This window comes from Lissotriton helveticus, chromosome 11, assembly GCF_964261635.1.
Source record: "Lissotriton helveticus chromosome 11, aLisHel1.1, whole genome shotgun sequence".
In the NCBI taxonomy this organism is placed as follows: Eukaryota; Metazoa; Chordata; class Amphibia; order Caudata; family Salamandridae; genus Lissotriton; species Lissotriton helveticus.
This window is the reverse complement of record NC_136072.1, coordinates 977707755-977728525: the sequence shown is the minus strand read 5'-3', so window position 1 is coordinate 977728525 and position 20771 is coordinate 977707755.

Sequence of the window (20771 nt, the reverse complement as noted above, 5' to 3'; positions counted from 1 at the left end):
TCCTTCAGTTTTTGTTTAATTTATTACCATCAGGGCCAGACTGGGAATTTAAAGCAGCCCTTGCAAATTTTGCCAGACCAGCCCCCGTCCGGTGTGTAGCAAGCGAGCAGGGTGGGCGAGCCTGACCAGTACTAGAGAGGTATGGGGAATTTTGGGAAAAGACCGACCAGTACTAGGGGGGTTTGGGGAAACGTGGAAAAAGACAGACCAAAATGGTGAATTTTACATCACATTTTTCATTACATTTTCAATTGTATCAACTTTCAAAGCACAGTAAATAGTAGATGATGACCTTAAAGAGCACCAGGTTACCCACCAAGTCATATGTACCCATAGACATTCTTACAGAGAGCACCAAAACTAGACACGAGTAGTGAATCAGAGAGAACAAAGTAAAATCGAGACTAGCCCCCATATGGTGTGTAGCGAGCAAGCACAGTGAGCAACCACTAATAGGAGGAGTATGGGGGTTCTCCCCTAAGAAACTTTTGGAGACAGAAAGGCCAAAACATGGCCTGATTGCCTCACATGACGTGCTCTGCTGGAAGAATGTGAGTGAGGTGGTGTAGCATTACCCAGCTACGCATGGCTCACGGATAGCACTGAGGGCGGCATATGAATATTTAGTGTAGTGCAGTGACAGGCTGATATGGGGTCTCAGATTGACATTACCAGGAGAGTTACACAAACCACAGCTCATCAGTGACTAACAACTGCCAGTTCTACCCTTTGGGCTCCCAGCCAGGGCACTCAGAAGAAAGGGCACACCAGTCATGCTTCTACCCTAATATCTGTCCTTTATAGGCTTCCAGTTATAGAGCATATGATTTTTTTTACTTCTTATTATGAATTGAACACTCTGTGGTCATTTCGGCTTTTATTCATAAATGCTTTGCCATTAACTACCTCTTACAGATTGTCCTCTTTCTACATGCTGTCCATTCCAGGCTGAAGGAAATCTTGTCTAGGAGGGCACAGATTTTCAGGTTCAAATCCTTTTAAATCAATAGCCCTTAAACCTACGTACAATGCTCTTGGTGAGCATTTTTACAAAATCCTCGGAACCCGGCTCTTTGACAGAGCTCTCTGAATTCGGGGATTCTCTGGCATCCTGAAAACCTTCTGGTCTACGTGACCTTCAGCAATGGCCATAATGTGAAATAAGGTAACAGTGGAGTCAGACTCATTCGGTGGGAGAGGCAAGTCTGTGGAGATGGTTGAGTTGTAAGTATGGGTCTCATGGCCCCAACACCGTCAGCTGTCCCTAAAAGTGTCACTTGGTCTCAATACCTTTATTAAGGCGTTGGATGAGAATGGAGCCCAGCCACCGGTCTAGGCCATTCAGCCTGTACAGACAACACCACTGAGTACTCTGATGGTAACTCATTCTGAGAGGGATGCTTATAATTCCCTGAAGAATGCTGCCTTAATGGCAACTAGGTCTTGTGATCATGCGTAGACTGAACGTGAGCATGGTGTCATAGCCGGGTTTCATGACTGACTCTGACTGGCTGCATTTGAAGGACATGTGGGTGACCAAGACAATATTGGTTCTAAGACTGACCACGCCTTGGGCCTACGGTCTTCTTGCCGGGGCTTGGACAGATTACCCAAAACTCATACTGTGGGTCAAACTGCACCAGAGGGTAGACTTACCTGAGACTCAGAGACCAACTTACATCTGGACCCCGACACTTATCCTAGCACTGAAGCCAAGACTAACACTCTCTGGGGCATATTCTCAAGGAGCTATCGCCGAGTTAACATTACTTTATCACAGCCAAAGTCTCGATATATATCGCCCCATTCACAAGCTGGTGCTAACAGCCCAGAGCACCAGTTTACCTGCGATAGCAGCTGCAAAAAACATTGCCACAGACGACCCCCGCAACTATCGCTAATGAGATGCAGAGTAGGTGTTCCCGAGCAAAAACCCGTGGCAACATCACTCGGCAACATTCTCAACGACCAGCCAGATCGGCGATATGACCACAAAACATGCAATAAGGCACATTAGCAGCAGGAAACTAACACCTGTTCTGACCTAGTGTAAAGACGGACCACAGAATGCACCAGAAAAGGGAGCTCAGCCCAGAGCCACACCTGAAGAGCAACAGATGCCATGGAGCCACTGATCATGCAGCTTGGAGCCCCAACAGGACCACAACACCCACCGCCACAACCCCCAGGACCTCCCCTCCCCGGACCGCCTCCACCCCGGCCAAAGACATGCCACATCAACTACACGGAATCATGTACCAAATAAACCGCCTGATGTCGCACAATCACATGTTCCATCACAAAAATGGGCATCACACATTCACTTCGAAGCAACAAATGAAAATGTATTAAAACAAACACAGAACAGAAATGAAGACATATGGCGGCTCCCCTCGGGCAATCCATAGGTCACAGCCTGCAAGACAAAAATCATGATGAGAAGGTGTGTCCTGCGCACATATCAGGTCCGAGAGGGTGCAAAGGAGAGAGAGCGAAAGAGAGGGAGCGAGAGATAGACTGATAGAGAGAGGCGAGAGAGAGATAGACGGACAGAGTGGGGGAGAGAGAGATAGCTGGACAGAGAAGGGGAGAGAGACTCAGAGAAAAGAAGAGAGGGACAGGGAGAGAGAGTGCCGACACTAAGCACCCAGGCCACACTGCTCACCTGCTGTCACCGGTGTGTCTCCAACCATGTGCCGGTATGTAGTGCAGTTCACCAGGCCCCACATCTGGGACAGACACATCATCTGAAACAGAGTCCAGATACATGTACATACAATTGCACGCAAGATCATCGCCAGTCCGCCCCTGCTCACCCAGGCAGCCAAATTCCCGCTCCTGCGCACCCAGGCAGCTGCACCCCAGCCCCTCCCGCCGCCCAGCGGTGCATGCCCGCCCCTACGCACCCAGACCTCACTGCTCACCTTCCGCCACCGGCGTGTAGAAAAGAGGGCCCATCACGTGCGGCCCAAAGCCACAACCCGGGGCCCACGGACATGCCCACCTCCACATCATGCTGCTCCGCAGGCCACCAGGACTCACGTTTGATGCTGGGTCTTGATTTTGCCATGGCAGAGGACATACCAGTGCACAGGGCATCATCGCAGGCTGCACACCTGCTCAGCCCTTGAGGTGCCACTAACTCTGTGACCTGTAAGGTGATGCCACGTGGCGGTAGGCCCCCGATGTCAGCTGGCTCAGACTTACGCTGTGGTCCAGCAGGGCACACAAACCCTGAGCGATCCGGACCACCAGGCATCATCGCAGGCTGCACACCCGCTCAGCACTTACGGTACCCCTACCTCAGTGCACTAAAATTCACTGTCCCGAGGCGGTGTGCCTGTGCTAGCTGCAGTGTATCCCGTGCCACCAAGTCTGTGCCCCGCTAGTCATCGACCCTCTATGATTGAGTATTGTGGTGTGGATGCCATCATGTCACCTCTGAGCCTGCGGAATGTGATGGCGCAGGCCCCTGAGCCCCCATGCCTACATGCACACCCCCCCCCCGGATACACCCCGAGAGAGGCTGGAAATGGCGTCAAGCACGTGCCCCTGTCCCTTTTTATTGGCAGGTTCATATGTGCTGTGACGCGTGTGGTGTGGGTGTTCACCAGCCAGGAAGGAGTGTCTGTGGCATGCTGACAACTAGACCTGTGAGCAGCAGATCACCACAGATAAGTCCTGGCACATATAGCGTTGTTGTCCCCCCTTGGAGCGTAAGCGTAGTGAGCTGGCCAGGTGTATGCCATTCCAGCGTAATGGTTTGAACAATGAACCAGGGGCTCTTGGCGTTGTTCCCTACAGGGCTGGACAGGGAAGTAACAAATGGGTTTCTCGCTGTTGTTGCATCAGCGCCACCTGGACAACATTCGTCAATCTGTCACCCTGTGACCAAAGTCCAACGACAAGAGCCACATGGACGTAGGAGGAATTCACTGACCCTACATTCATCAATACTACCACACTTGAAAGACCATAGACATGAAACATCTGTGTGATTTAGAATGTTTAATGCACATTCAGAGGAGTGTTGCATCTAGGGAAGTACAGGGCCATGCAACCCCCACTTTACAATGTTGGCCCGTGGAGGGCCAGCCAGAGTCCTTCAGGGAATGACAAGTCCAAAGGAAGAGGAAGAGTTCAGTCCGCAGTCTGTTTGCTGTGTCATTGGCGATCAAAGAGAATATGGCAGTCCATTACGAGGTCCAAGGTGAGTGTTGCAAAGTGTATCGGGGGACAGTGGAAGGTGATGATGCAGAGGTCAGAACCAAGCTGAAACCGGCCATATGGCGGAGATTAATGCTACTGCATCATTCTTACACGAAGGTGCTTTCATCCGCCTCTTAGTCCTCTGCTGTTCCATGTGCCTCACGTGTGGGTGGTGCTGGCCTTTCTCCAGCACTGCGTGGCAGTGACACCTCAGGGGCCAGAGGTGGAATGTCTGTTGCACTGTGTGGCACTGACACTTCAGGGGGCGGAGATGTAGATGTAGTGGTAGCAGCAGCATCCATCAGCACCAGGCCTTGTGGCAGTAATGCCATGAGGTTGGTTTTGAGGTCATTGAGGAACCCAGCTACCACTTGGTGGTGTGCAGCCGTGGCAGCCGCTCTTTCCACATTGCCCCGCACCATGGTCTCCATGAGCCTCCGCATGTTTCCCACCTCCCGGGCAAGCTCGTTGGAGCCACTCTGAGTAGACAGTCATTCTTGTCTTTGAGTCAGGGCTCTGGCAATGTCAGCCATGGTTAGTTGGAGAGCATGAAGCTGACTGTGGGTGTCCGTTAGAGACTGTGAGTGGTCCCTGATGGGACTTAGACACCCAAGTATGGCATCTATTTTGTCTGCCATGCGGCCGAATCCCACCAGCACCTGTTCAGCCAGCTGCTCCTGGCATCCCAACACATACATTGGAAGGCCATGTGTTCTTCGTGGGGGTCCTGGGAGGCAGCTGTGGTGGTGGGTACCGCCTGCTGTGATGTCCGTGCATGGTTTGGGTGTCCTTGTTGCAGTTGGGCTGCCCTACTCCTGGAGGTGGCTGTCGAGACTGTCAATGAACTCTTGGAGGGTGTCGGAGTCAAAGCTGTGGTGGTCCTCTTCATTATCAGAGAAGAGAGTTTCAGCCTTCTCTGCAGGAGGTGTTGATTGTCCCTCTGCAATGTGAAGGGGCGTTGCAGTTTACCAATGTGTTCACATGTGTGTTGTTGCATTGAAAATGTTTACATACAGACTGCATGACTGTGTACATCATGGCTGTTTGGGAGGAGCTGCCTATTTGATGGGGGTCAGTGGACATTTCGACAACAGACGTGTGTGTTTGTACTTGCATATTATCATCTCACATTTCCCTGCAAGGCCGCTTGTGATTGGCCGGTGTCTACACCCAGTCGGCACCAGTTGTGTCCTGTGTTCTGTTGTGGACGTGTTGTGGTTTGTGCCACATTGTTGTCAGTGTTGATGTGCTCTGCATGTTATGTGTGTGTGTGCTTCATTTTGGGGGTGTGGCCCCTGCTGCTCTGTTTTGCTGCCCCTATCCCTTTTCTGCGATGTGCCTTTGACTTCTGTGCTTATACAGTGTTGAGATGTTGCATATTTAGGTACATTGGTCTCTTGGTGGGAGTGGACTCTGGGGCATGGTTTGTCCTCAGATGTGCTCTGCTCAATTGAGCATGTGTGCCATTGTGGCCATCTCCCCCCGTCCCCCCAGTCCCTGGTCGTTGCTCACCCTGGTGCTGTTGTGTCCAGTCATGTTGAGCAGTGTCCGTTCCCCCGACTCCAGACACCGTCTCCCCACTAATGACCATCATTTCCTCCATGTCGTCCAGCTCCTCTTGTGGCGCAGGACTCCCACCTCCAGTCTGCATTGCTACCTTCTGGTTGTTGGCGAGTTTCAGCTTCGGTTTGCGCTTGACGTCACTCCAGCACCTCTTGACCTTTTCCATTGTCCTCTTCAGCACTCCAACTGCATTCACCTTCTCCACGATGGACTGGCATAGTCCATTTTTTGTTGCCAATGACACAGTGGAGGTGATGAACAGTTGTTGATGGTGTTCAACCACCTCCGTTATCAGGATCCTGTTTTCCTGATGACTGAAGCGCTTCTTCCTGCTCTTCTTCTCCTTGGCCTTCCTTTACCCTAAGGTCCCAGGCAGGTCCTCCGGGGGGCTTGTGGAGTTGTGGATCTCCTCCGTACTTGCTCCGGCAACATCCATTGTGCTTTGCTGTTGTTTGGCATTTGTTTGTTTTATGGTGATTTTTCCCACCTGACGCATGTGAATTGAAGCCTGTAGCTGGTTTGCGCTGATTTTTGTATTGTGATTGGTCTCATCCCGGATTTTTTTACGTTTGCGTTTCGCATTGATTTTAACGTGGTCAATTGACACGTTATCTGGGGAATATCGCATGGTGCCACCGTTATGAGAATGCTTAGTTAACGTGGCATTATTTTTCCGCGATAGACTGCGATTTTGGATGTTGCGTTAAGTTACTTTTGCGATGGTTATCACATGTTCTTGAGAATATGCCCCTCTGAGTTTGTCTGTTTAAGAAAGACAAGGGAACCCAAAAGGTATGCCATAGGGACCTTGGGCAGTATCATGTTACAAAAAACAGTGGTCCCTATTCGTGGACACAATGGTATACTGAGCTGATAATCACACACCTGATAAGTGTTATGTCTTTTGTCCAGCCGGACAAGGAATTTATTTAACAATTTTCTTAATAAAAACTGAATGAACACATTAATAACAAGTGGGCACAGCCGTGACCCACAACATTCAGACAAAACAACGAACAGAATGGTAAAAGGAGCAAAGCAAAAATATGTCTGTGTACTTGTAGTCAGTGTTACAGACAGAGAGTTATAACCACACCATTGCATTTCACAATATTTTAAATGTCATATTGCATACGGGGGTTTTTTGGTCGATGATGTTTCGATGCCTAAGTTAAATGAGGGGCATCATCATCAGGACAAAAATATAGTCATTGTTGTCTTTAAATATTACACTGCCTTTTAATGCAATTGCGTATCGCATCAGGCAATTCAACGGATCAGCAGATACCATGAACAATGGAGGAATCGGTACTACAGTTTGCAGCGTGGAAAGTCGTCTGGATTGGGAGCATAATAGCTCAATATGCAGAAGGCGGCAGCGCTGTGGCAGCGCTGTGGCGGACAGTGGGGTTCTGGTGTCGTGGGTCACGGCTGTGCCCACTTGTTATTAATGTGTTCATTCAGTTTTTATTAAGAAAATTGTTAAATAAATTCCTTGTCCGGCTGGACAAAAGACATAACACTTATCCGGTGTGTGATTATCAGCTCAGTATACCACTGTGTCCACGAATAGGGACCTCTGAGTTTGTCTGGCTATGCCCTCTTTGCAAACAACCACACATAACTCTTTCATGAAGACAAAAACAGGAGAGAATCCACGAATTACACTATGAAACAGAAGAACCTTGCACATGTCACTGCCTCTAATAAATACTAAAAATGTAACTATGCTGAAAAAAAGCATGCTTATTATTTGAAGAAAAAGCCCCACCAATCTAGTCTCCCTCCCACATGCACTCACAATCACACAACCTAACACCAGACACACGCGCCACTCTTATCTTGAAGAGGAAGCGCTCTCCTTGGCTGAGTTGTAGATAATGCACATGAAATGTTACAATTCCTCTCTTTATTCTGGAATATACCGTTTCATTCTAAGCATGCTACCTGGTACTGACAGAGGGGACATTCCTGGTTGAGTCTCACATTGCCCAATAGGGGCATCCCGGGCATTGCAACGCAGTAGTAACACATCTTGTGTGTGATGGCGTCCGGGGGGGCGTATGCTTCATTCAAACTGTGAGTTTAAATGTGTGTGTGTGTAAGTGAAACTTGTGAAATATCAGTCAGATGGAGGCTGTGCTTGTATGAAGTCAGGAGTGAGTGTCTGTATGAGGCTACCTATGTGTGTGTGTTTATTTAAGTCATGTATTGTGTGTGTTTTAGATTGTGTGTTTGATGCAATGTCTGCTTGACAATGTATGATTGCTTATGATTAAGATTGTGTATGTGTTTGTAAAATGTAATGTGTGTGTTGGTTTGATAGGTCCAGCATGTATGTGTTTGATTGCACATGAGTGTGTGAGTGTGCCTGTGTGTGTGTGCATGTGTGTTTAGCTGTGGGTGTCTTTTGCTGAGAATGTATGTGTTTAATTTAGACTATGTGCCTTACATGGAGGTTGCGTGTCACTGATTAAGATTGTGTGATTTTATCCAGGTTGCCATAGAGTGTGTGCTTCAGCAGTGCACTGTGTGTGCTTGTTGTGTGTGGCTGTATATTATTGTTAACCAGCTCAGCGGTGCTTCCGTGTGTGCTTGATGCTGTGAGTGCACTTGATACATCATAAAGGTTATGGTTGTGTGCAGTGTTAACAACCCTAATTTTGCTGCGGGTGCAGGCAGCAGAGCCTTCCTCCGAGTGTGCTGTGTTGCTAATAGATGGTGTGCTTCAGTGAGGCTGTGTCAGTGTCACCTCCTCGTTCCACCCTGCTCACAAATCCACTGCGTTGCGCAGAACCGGGCCGGGGCCTTTAAGGCTATACCTTTTGCTTTTAATCCCATCCCGGTCGCGATGCCCGCCCAGACAGTGCCATGATGATTGCATGCAAACGACTGACAGGATGGATGCTAGACTCACCTGCGGGGTGCAGACGGGGGGCTGGAATTAGAAATAATTAAATTATGGGTCGTCTCTCTGGCCTCTGGGATGCCTCCTCGACCTCGCCTCACCAGTCACGCATACTTTTTATTGCGCAATCCCCAGATTGTTGTGTTACGCTATGCATTCGTTTTACATTGCAGCCTTTCGGATTTCTGCGTTACGCCTTACATAATTTTTACATTGTAAAAGTGCCTGATTCTAGTATTACGAACTGTATATCTTGATATTAGGATTATAGGAGAATGTTTTGAAGTGCTCATTAATACCGCCAGAACTTACAAGGGCTAGCTGGCCAGGAAAAATAGTACACAAACCCATATGTTGAATTTATATCGTGTAGTCTTATTGTATATCTTTTTATATAAAGTTTATACTCGTTTTTTATAAAGCTCGTGTGGAGTCTATTTTTGGGGTCATCATTGGGTTGCTGTGATCGTGGTTGCAAATACTTTACACATTTCCCTTGAAGATAAGCCTGGCTGCTCATGCCAAGCTACGAAGGGGGTGAGCGGGGCTATCTCAGAAGGTGACCTTCCTTTCCCTGCTGGTCCCTATTTGGCCAATGGTACCTACCTCAGCCAACCAGGGATCCCGGGTATATCAGGTATTTACTAACGTTCCCTTTCCAAATACGTGCAACATGCGACTGCCTTAAGACACAATTCTACATGTAAGGAATGTTCTACAAAAAAGGCACCGATTACTGTTTTCGTAGCACAAAATGTATAAAAATATGCCCGTTTAGGATTAAGAAATGTCCACATTTTTAAATGAAGTGTAGAAATGTTATCTTCTCTCACTTGAAAAAAACATATTTTCTTCAGTGTACCCTTCTTGCCCCTCGCCCCTGTGAGACCTGGGGTGATGGTTACTCCTTTCACAATTTCCGCATCAGCTGCATCTGAACCGTCAATCTGTAACTCTGTTCTGAGTGGCTGTATATCACACTTGTATGCGATTTCCCAAACACAGTCTTACTGAGCCAAACATAAGTACTCCTGTTTACCATAGCTGCCAAGGTTTCAGATTGCTATGTGTGACAGTTTCATAATTTCAGTGTAATTATGAGTGACATTTCAACAACTATGAGTGACACTTTCTCGCTAGCAAAATCAAGCAATGAAGACGAGGGAATCGTGTAAATATCGGAAAGTACATCCATTTGAGTATAGCTGCTAATGTTTCAGATTGATTATGTGTGACATTTTCATCGATTCAGTGGATGTAAGAGAGTCTGGCAACAACTAAATATGTAATACAGAGTGGCACTTTCTTGCGACCAAAATCATGGAATGAAGTCATAGGAAATAGACAAATACCAGAAATTAACCTCATTTGAGCAACAAGGATGTCGAACTGTGCAGCAGGTGCTTTTAAAGCGATTACTTAATTTCTAAACAATCAGCACCCTCCACCCCAGGCTCTGAAGTACCACAATGCAGCACCCCTGAGTCAGGGCGTGATCCCCTAACGTCTGCCTCCACCCCTCCTAAGCAGCAAGAGCACAGTGCAAAGACTCTCAAGCACAGTGCGCCGGGCCACAGAATGAGCCCCAGGGGAGAGTGAGACAGAGCCCCCACCTGACTTCTGGTTCCTTGGAAAAAGGCCCGGCACTACTGGATCTGTACGATAATTCCTGATTGCAGGTGTTAAGCTCTTAAAAGCAGGAATTTCTTAGATTCCAGCTCCTTCGTACCTCTGCACCAAGTTCCGTGTAACTTATAGGCTGGCTCTTCTTGTTACTTTGCACGCTTGTATAACTTGCACGCATGCCACGTTTCCTCCTGTAATGCGTTTGCTATCTTTTGTACTTTACTTGCTCACAATTGTCACTTTTGCCTCATGTAACACGTTTACTTTTTGTGTAATTAGTTGTCTCTAATAATTTTCTCCTTATGTATCAGTACTGTCTGTTCCTAAAATTGTGAAGCGCTCTGAAACGTAACTGTTCGCGTGACGCACAACATAAAAAGAAATAAAAAACAAGTGACACCGACATAGCGTGCGCAGCGTGGACACTGACTGTGACACTTACTTATGTTAGTGATGATCTTCTGCTGCCCACCCAGGTAGCCACGATGTGCACTGGCCACTCTGACTCTGCCAGTACCTGCTTCATGAGGCTGCTCTGTCCACTCCAGTCGACGCGCCAACGCAGTCCTGCCAAGCGTCATGCAACAGGTGTGACGCTCACGCATTTCAGTGCGGTGATCCGCATCACCGCACTGAAATGCATTGTCACGCATTTTCGACCTGTGCCAGGCGCGCCAGCGGCGCTCCTGTGCCCGGGCTCTATCTGCAGTCAGGCCTCGGGCCCCAGGCCCGGCGCGGCCACGCTCGCAGTCCTCCTCCTGGTGGCCAGAGAGCATAGTCTGTCGCCGGCTCTGCTAAGCTGCCAGGAGATGGTCAAGGTGCAGCCTGCAGCACAGTTTAGCGGGGCGCAGGCGGGCGGCCATGGTGCTTGTGAGAGACAGCGTCTCGTGCACAGCCTGCACTCTAATTTCCCCCGCTTCTGCACTTGACTTACTTCCTCCGGATGTGACGGCACTACCGTGGCCGGCACATCCGGATTTAATCTCGGCCCCCTGGTGCGCCACACGGTGATTAATTGACAGCTCTGAGCATAGACTCAGAGAGCAGCCCGGCCCCCCTGCAGACACTGTAAGGAGTCTGATAGTAGCCGCGCCGGCGCCGCACCATTATTTGCGCATGACTGTTACATAGGAGTCGGACTCGGACAGCAGGCAGCTTCTGGCAGAGACCAAGAAACATTGTAGCGCGCCGCAGCCGTTCTACTGTCTCTGCAGTTAACTGTTTAGGCACTCGGACTGAGCAGAGCACCTCAGAACTGCAGATAGAGCCCGGGCACAGGAGCGCCGCTGGCACGCCTGGCACAGGTCGAAAATGCGTGACAATGCATTTCAGTGCGGTGATGCGGATCACCGCACTGAAATGCGTGAGCGTCACACCTGTTGCGTGACGCTTGGCAGGACTGGTTTACAGGTGTAAGTCAATGCAGTGTCAGAACATTTTCTTTGTAAATGCGGATGTGTATATTTGGGCGATCCATTTCTGCGTGGTAAGATGGCTCAGTGAGTGAAGGCTCCCACAAGCATCACCGGGTCAGGCCTTCCTTCCATACTTCCTCAGGAGGTAGAATTGAGGCTTACAGAAAAAGTAGATGTGTGGTATGAAGTAGCAGATAATAAAAGAGAAGCTATTATGTCAGCGACTCCAATGTCAAACTCCAATTGCCTTTATCGTTAGCCTGTAAATGGCATGGCCTATTTCTTGGCAACTGACAGTCACCTGGGCGTAACTAATATCAGGAGGCATCGCAGCTGCATGATCACGCGCTGCAGCATGTGTTTATTAATATACAGGCTGGTACTTACCTGGGCCGCGGATGAGAGTCCGGAAGATGGTGGTGCTCCAATAATTTATATTTTTGACATTCACACTCAGTCTGCAGGCTGGCTGCAGGCTGGGAGCCACAGCGGGCCGTGGCAATATGAGTTTGCCGCCCGGCCTGCTCCAGTGATAGACGTTCATCCAGGCTGTCCAGGGAGAGCCCCAAGCAGGGCCGTCCAGTGACAGAGTATCCTGGTGGCTGCTGACTCCCAGGGCTGGACTGGCTACCGGGCAGTTTGGAATGCTGCTGAGCTGGGGGCTGATTTCGTTGATGGGGACCTGCGTGTACAAAACGAAATTCGTTTTGCTTTCATTATTTCGAAGCACACGCAGGTTTCCATGAATAAAATCAGCCCCTACTGCAAGAAACTCAGCCACCAGCTCGGCAGCATTCCAAACTGCCCGGTAGCCAGTCCGGCCCTGCTGACTCCTCTCCGTCTATGGACTCCTTCGGCGTAGACAATAATTTAATTCACTGAGGGAATGAATGAATGAATGCATGAATTGAATGACTGTTTTTATTTATATTGCACAGTTAATTAAAACCATTTGCAATACAACTTACATACAATTTAAAAAGAAAGTTGAAACAACCATTATAAAAAGAAAAACATTTACATGCAGCACTATCAAAACATAGTAAAAGGATAAATATATACATTAGTAAAACGGCGAGAGTTTGCCAGTTCAACATTTTTGCAAAATTTCATATGAGTTCTAAAATGTAATTGTTAAAATGACATCTTCACCGACTGGTTGCTTGAGACAAATTATTTATTAAACCAGATTGACTTTTATATTGCCTGGCCCCTCTTCTTCCATAAGCCTAATTCGGAGCTTGGCCATGTATCTCCCAAACCTTGCCAAGTCCGACGGTAGAGTGCAGGAAAAGAGTACCGAGACGGCTTCTTTTACTGTCCGAACCCCGTTACGCAGCCATATTTGTTTTCAAAGGTTCTGAAGGGGCTGTAGCATACCGAGACAGCAACAAATCAAGTGTAGCAGTGATTCCTATTTGTAGTTGCAGATTCTACTTCTGATTTTGTGTTCAAGGGACTTCCACCCAGGGTTTAATTATTTAATTTGTAGGGGCACTAATCTGGCCCATATAATGTTAATGAGTGCTTTCTTTCCCAGGGCTTGATTAAGATAGGGCTGGATTTTATGCCCTACATATGATGCTAACAGCCCTGGTGGACCTCTTCCTGTTACATCTTCTACTAAGTCATTTATATGCGACAGTTGGAAGCATTGTTCATTAATTGAGTTTTTAATGGCCAGATAGTTTATTGACCCTTCCTGCCAATTTTCAATTGCCAAACCCAACATTTCCACTGCTTTTTCCTTGTAACCTTGCCACGGGTTGATTGAATTCACCGAGGGTAATTAACAGCCCTAATTGAAATTGCTGCGCTGCCCGTAAACCAGTAGACGCAAGACGCTTTCTTCCACAACAAACTAAACTCCCTGCTTCGGCAGCAGGATGTGATGTCCCCCACAGTGCCGGCAGGGACACAACCTGACTGGGCCCTCAATGATGTCAGGCGCCTCAGATACGGTTGAGTCTTTTGATATGCACGTACAAGATACAGGAACCAGGTGTATGGATATTTGTGAAGTCCATGCATCTGTTTTCTGGAGCAGTGCTCCATTCGCCTGAGCCGCAGCCAAGTGAGGTGAGGCCAATCCTTCCTGTACAATAGGTAAGAGGGACGATGTACCCTGTGATAAGCACATGGGGTTATGCACTGTTGGGTGAATGACATTCACTTGGTAACATGTAAGCATTGTTTGTATGATACCGACAGTATTTTTCTTTGTTCTCCTTTATGACATGTAACCTTCATCATCTCCTACAAGTGATTCACTGACAGGAGGTGAAACCAGCTACACCTAGGAGTCCAGATGATATGGTTTTTGATTTATTGTCTTTATTTAGTCACCTATTGCAGTAGCAGAAACATCTCTTATTTATTATTTATTTATTTATTTAACGATTTGTAGAGCGCCTGGTGACCTGGAGGCATCCCCGCGCTGTAAGGAACTTGTGGTGACCAAGGGGGGAAAGGGAGTCCTATTTGGGAAAAAGGAAAGTTTTCAGTTCCTTGCGGAAACGAAGGTGGCAGGGTTCCAATCGCAAGCAGCGTGGGAGCGAGTTCCAACCAGAGGACGCTTTTACTGCAAAGCGTCGACCGCCAGTGCGCACCTTCCTGAATCTGGGGACGTTGGCCAGACGCTCATTGTCAGAGCGCAGGAGTCTGGGAGCCTTATACGGGGTGACCATGTCTATCAGGATCGAGGGGCCTAGGCCGTTGAGGAGTTTGTGTGCAGTACACGTAGCCTTGAATTCTATCCTCTGTCGAACTGGAAGCCAGTGTAGGGCCTTGAGCGCTGGTCTGGCAGAAGCTCTAGTGGGAAGACTCAATAGGAGCCGCGCAGCCGCATTTTGAGTGCGCTGAAGTTTTGCCAGAGTGGATTCGGGAGCTCCTAGATAGACGGCATTACTGTAGTCCAGGCGAGCCAGGATCAAGCCTTGAACCAGGAGTTTCCTCGATAGGGGAGGGAGTAGCGGAAGTATCTTTCGGATGGAACGCATGAGTCCGAAGCAGGTACCTGCTGTTTTGGCTGCCTGGGTCTTCATGGACAAATCAGGTTCAAGCCAAACTCCCAGAGTCTTGATTTCCTTCTTCGGGGTGGGCACTTCGCCAAAGGCATCAGGCCAGACCGATGGAGGAATAGTAGCCCATTTCTTGCCCATAAGCATGACTTCGGTTTTAGATCCGTTGAGCTTAAGTGATGAGTCGCACATCCAGTGGTGGATTTCCTGGAGGCAGTTCAACAGATTGTCTGGCCGGTGGTCAAGATGTGAAAGTGAGACGACCAGTTGCGTGTCGTCCGCGTAGCTCACTATCTTGATCCCAAATGGGGCAGCTACATCCTCCAGAGGGGCCATATAGGCGTTAAACAAGGTGGGACTTAGCGAAGGCCCTTGGGGGACTTCGCTAGAGAGGGGGAGTGAGGCTGAGCGGGAATTGCCGTCCCAGACCTGGAACGAACGGCCCGATAGAAAAGACTCTATCCAGGCGAGCGCAGTACCCCCGAGTCCTGCCCTGGCCAGCCGGTGGAGTTCTCTTAAGGTCCTGACAAAGGCAGAGGACACTCATGTCCAATGATCTGCTGAAACATGTTGACCACATAACTTCTAGTAGGAGATATTTGTTTGAACTGCTATTTTTGCACTGTTTTTAAATTTTGGACAAATGAGGGACACCATTAAATTTGTTAATATCTCTCAATTTCTCCAATTTTAACTACACATTTATATATTTTTTCATTTTTTTCACTTTTTTCTTGCACTGCAACTCAGTAGCTACAGATTTATTCATATCCGGGTCCCACTCAATCCAGTTCACGCAAAGACATGGGACATATACATCTGGTCCCTGTAGGTGAACGTATAAGTCACACGGTATGAGGAAGCCCAAATGATGAATAGGGCGGTACCGGACAGCTACTGATGGGTATCCTTCAATACTAATGGGTATCTTGCGGTAGTATTCACACTTTATAGATTTTTACGTTAGCTTTATTTGGTAGGTTCATGTCATACTAAAGTACAGAGTTGTTTCCATTCCAGACCCATGGGCATTTGTTGTTTGTTTAGGATTTTGTGGGGGGCTGTGTCCATGTGGTTGTAAAACATGCCCTAGGACCCTCTTTAAGTGGTTTGTGTTGATAGTCAACTAGTATACCTCGTTCTAGTGTGACACCCAACAAATCTACAAATCACTATAATTCCAATGACTCCTCCTTAGAAGTCCTGTCAGCACCGTGATGAGCAACGCGACCCTGTTCTCACTGACGATGCCATCTGATGCCCCCACCGAGCCGCTTCTCGCACCGTGACCTGATGTCACCGCACGACGCACCACTGCACTTTGCACCGCAGGACCCGACGCTCCTGATTCCATCAGAGAGAAGATCGACCTGCAACGGGTGTTACAACGAGTGGTCATCAACGACCTGCATCTCTGAAAGGTACTTTTTGCAAGTCTTCCCGACACCGTAGCTGACCCGCGACGCCACGGTCTGCCAGAACTGTTTGGATTTGTTTGTTCACGACGACGTGATAGCCCGGACGGAGCTATCGACTTCAAGGAACTGTTTTCTCAACGTATCTGCGCAATTTAAAGGCATCTTGTAACACATCTATTTTTAAAGTACGGTATTGTGGATTTTTATCATATTTGGTCTTGTTTTCAGAATATGAAAATATTGGATATTTTTCTAAACTGGTGTGGTGTCCATTTGCAGTGCTTACACTGTATTACTGTTGGTTATGTGTACATTTTTTACACATTGCCTCTAAGATAAGCCTGACTGCTCGTGCCAAGCTACCAAGGGGTGAGCAGGGGATATTTTAGGAGTGTAACTCCCTTATCCTGACTAGAGTGGTGGTTTCTGCCTGCCTTTGGTGCAAACCTTAGCCAACCAGAAATACCATTTCTAACAGTAGGGAATCACTAGAACGATACAAATGTTGCACTAAGGTGCAAGTGTGGGCCTGCCAGAAGCCCCACCCTTAGCCCAAGCCTGGAGCAACACTTGCACACCACGGGTTGTGCGCTGCCAGCTGCCATACTTAACAGTTAGGCAGCAGCACTTCAATGAGTGTCATTGCTGAGAGTCAGACACTACTTCGCATATGTGTGACAATGCATTTCAGTGCTGTAATGCACAGTTCCACACTGAAATGCGATAGTCTAATTCCTGATGCGGAGGACAAACAGTCAGACTACTGAACTGAGTCTATCACGGTCACGGACCAAAAATCGGCCCCAGCAACAAAACCGGCCCCCACCCCATCCAGCCTACCAGGGGATTGCCCGGTGCCCGGAATTACAAGTCTGGCCCTAATTACCATCTTATTCTTAATTGAATACATTGATATTTTGTTTATAAGTCGCTGCAACCCTATCTTTGTTTGACTGAGCAAATCCACATCATCAGCATATAATAAATTAGAAATGTGTTTATCAACCAGTTTTGGTGAATGAGCCCACTCATTGTCCTACACTTCCGTAAGATCGGATATAAATACATTAAATAAATAGGGTGCTAAAACACAACCTTGCTTTAGACCTTGGGATGTATTAATTCTTCCAGAAAGCCTTGAGCCATTACCTAATCAAACCTTAGTCCAAGTCTCCGTATATAATAATTGAATTGCTTTAAAAGACCCGGACTAATACCATAGTGATCCAATTTCCTCCATAAAATGTGCCTATCCACACAGTAAAAAGCTCATTTAAAATCTATAAAACAGAGATATAGTGGTTGTTTTTTCACTTTATGTTCTTCAATTAATATTCCCAATAATAAAATATTCGTTGCCATTCCTTGGCCTTGTATAAAACCCGATTGATTCAACGGGATTAAATGCTTATCTGTTGCCCAGTCTAATAATTCTTTGAGGAGAATTGATTCAAAGAGCTTATCTTCAATGTCTTGCAGCGTAATTAATCAATAGTTATCTGGTAGTGAACAATCCCCGATTTTGTAGATGGGTGAAATTATAGAACCCTTCCAAGACTCTGGGATGGTCCGTGTCTGCAATGCTTTATTGAATATTGGTGTAAGTGGACCACAGTAATGCATTTTCCTCATAGAGGACAGCTGGAATCCCATTTGGGCCAGGGGCACCATTAGATCTTAATGAGTTTGCATACTTGACTTTCAGTTATAATGATATCAGTATTCTTATTGTCTTCTGCTCTACTTATGTTCTCTGTTATCAAAAACAATGGTCCTAGACCTGAATCCAATTCTAGAGTTAATCAGACTTAAAATCATTAGTTACTCAATGTGAGCTTTCATTCACTTGCTCATGGTATCTAATCTAAACATTTATACAAAAATGCATCAACCCAATGTAACAAGCTGGAGAATTAACACATTTTTAATTCTACCAAATATATATTCTTTTTGTAATTCAAAGGTAATTCATAACATTTAGGTACAGAATAGAGGATGCTCAAGGGGACGTGCAAGGAGGTAGTGCTCGGGAATTAAGGCGAGTGAGTGAGAAAGGGGCAAAAAAATTAGTGACATTATTTAAAAGGAGAAAACAAAATGCTGGTTCATTGATTCCAGACACTCTTGGCTTAGCCACATACAGAATTGACAACCTAGCGCATTCAATATTAATTTCCAATTGATTATTGCACGTTTGCACAGTAGGTCTTTTTGGTGGTCCAAGGGGGTACAAAAGGGGGCGTCGACGTTTCGACCCGACTCAATGTTTGTGGGTTAGTGGTAGCCTCAGCCTGCGGGTCTTCTTCAGGATGAAGGAACAGCCTCAGTACCAGATGGGTGTAAAACTCCCTAGTATCTATCAAGGTGGTCAAGGTACTCAATATCCCAAACAAGGTATCTGGATCTGTGTCACCGATGTGTCATACACCACGAAGGTAGATTCTGAATCCCAGTTAAGAAAAACCCATCCGAGTTAGGTTAATGTAGTGGTGTGCCGATTCCATCATCTCAATGGAAGGGGGTCAGGAGCCTCATCCTGATTCGTAGAGGTAGCGTCTTCCTCTATGTTTAAGAGTGCCGGTGAGGTCACTGTGCTTCAAGAACGTCCGTGGCGGCACTTCCAAATCCGGGAACTTATGTTCTCAGCGATGGGTTTCATATTTGTAACTGGGTTGTAATTCCAATGTGAGTGTAAGAACTTAACCCATTCTGATTCAGTGACTGTAGAAAAAGTGGTTTTCCTACTGGATCTGTTCATGTTGCTGACTAGTGCCCAGAATTCTCTTGTATTATTCTTTTTACTGTATATAAAGCTTTTGCCCATAGAGCTGTTTTGCTTGTATTTTATTGTTCCAGGTCAATTTCCTTGCATCTGCATTTATCTTCTTTAGTTTTTCTCCGTAGATTTGATTACCTGGGTGCTTCTTTACCAATCTTAGGGTTCTATTACACTCTTTTTTAAATAGATGACATTCAGAAGATAATTTAACCAGTACTAGTGATTTTCTTTTCTGATGCTCTTTTTGAAACTGACCTGAGATTAGTTTTTTTGTAAAGAGGGACCATTTTTCAATAGCATTAGAGAAGTCTCCTTTAAGTCTCAACTGTTACTTGCGCCCTAGATATGATTGATTCTTTAGATGTTTCTGACCAATAAAGTTTCTTATAATTTACAGTTGTTATATCTCCCGGAAATGTTGTATACTTTTCATGTCTTATATCATTTAAGTTTAACTCTATTATTTGTTGATTATGATCACTCCCATTTGTTCCTCCAATCTGATAAGACGAAATTTTATTAAATAAGTCCAACATTGCTATTGTATAGTCTATTCGGGACTTGTTACCCAAAGCTTGATACGTCCAGGTGGGTGGTGAATCTTGCTGAAATTATCCGTTTAGCACCCTTAAACCTACTATGTTCCCCATGGGGAATAGTTTGGATTTCCCAGGATTGAGAAATAGGTTGGACAGTTCCCCAAACCTCTCCTGCTCTGTAGTGAGCACTGGGATTGCTTCCTCGGGGCAGTGCAAGTACACCAACGTGGCGTCGGCATACATAGATGCTACATGGTTCATATCCCCCAGTCGAACTCCCCATTTCTCCATTTTTGTTCTTAGGGCGGTTGCCAAGGGTTCCATCCCGATGGTGAATAGGAGCGGGGACAAGGGGCATCCCTGTCGGGTACCCCTTCGTAGCACAAAACTTTTCAAAACCTGGCCTCAAAGGCGTACCCTTGCTGCCGGTCTGGTGTATATTATTTCCATCCATTGTATAAATTGCCTTCCCACTCCCACCCTTTCCAACACTGCCCACATATAATCCCATTCCACTGAATCAAAAGCCTGTTGTATATCTAGCAAGCTCAGCACCCAATTTTCCTTTTCTAAGGTTGGTGCATGCCATACATGCGCCAACCACCATAAGTTGTGTGTGGTATTCTGTTCAGGAATAAACCCAGTTTAGTCCGGGTGAATCAGTTGAGGCATATACGGTGATAGAAAGGGTGTTTGGATCCCACTCAATATTTTGGCATCTATGTTTAATAGGGAGATCGGCCTATAGAACTCAGAAAGAGGAGGTTCTTGTCCGGCTTAGGGAGCATGGTCACCACTGCCTCCAACATGGTGTTGGGTAATACTTTACAAACCAGAGCTTCGTTGAACACCTCTAGTAGATGATCAACTAACAATGTAGCATATTTCTGGTAATACTCCGCCAGGACCCAATCTGCCCCCGGACATTTCTTCGGTTTCAGTTTCTGGATGGATGCGAGAATTTCCTCTTTTGAGATTGGTGCCCCTAGAGCTTCCGCGTCTGCTTCTTCTAACACAGGGAGTACAAAACCATCTAGGAATTCCTGAAGCTACCGCGGGTGTAACCGACGGGCACTCATGCAAATAGATTCCAAGTGTGATGTGAATTGCTTAAGGATCGCCCCTTGTGTTTGTAACATGACCCCATTATTATTTTGAAGTTGCAATATAGGTATCTGTTCCTTTTTTGTTCTGATCAATCTCGCGAGCAGTGCCTCAGACCTGCCCCCCTGCATATGTAACCTTTGGCAGGCGCCAGCCCTGTATCGCCTATGATATCCTAACACTGCCTCTC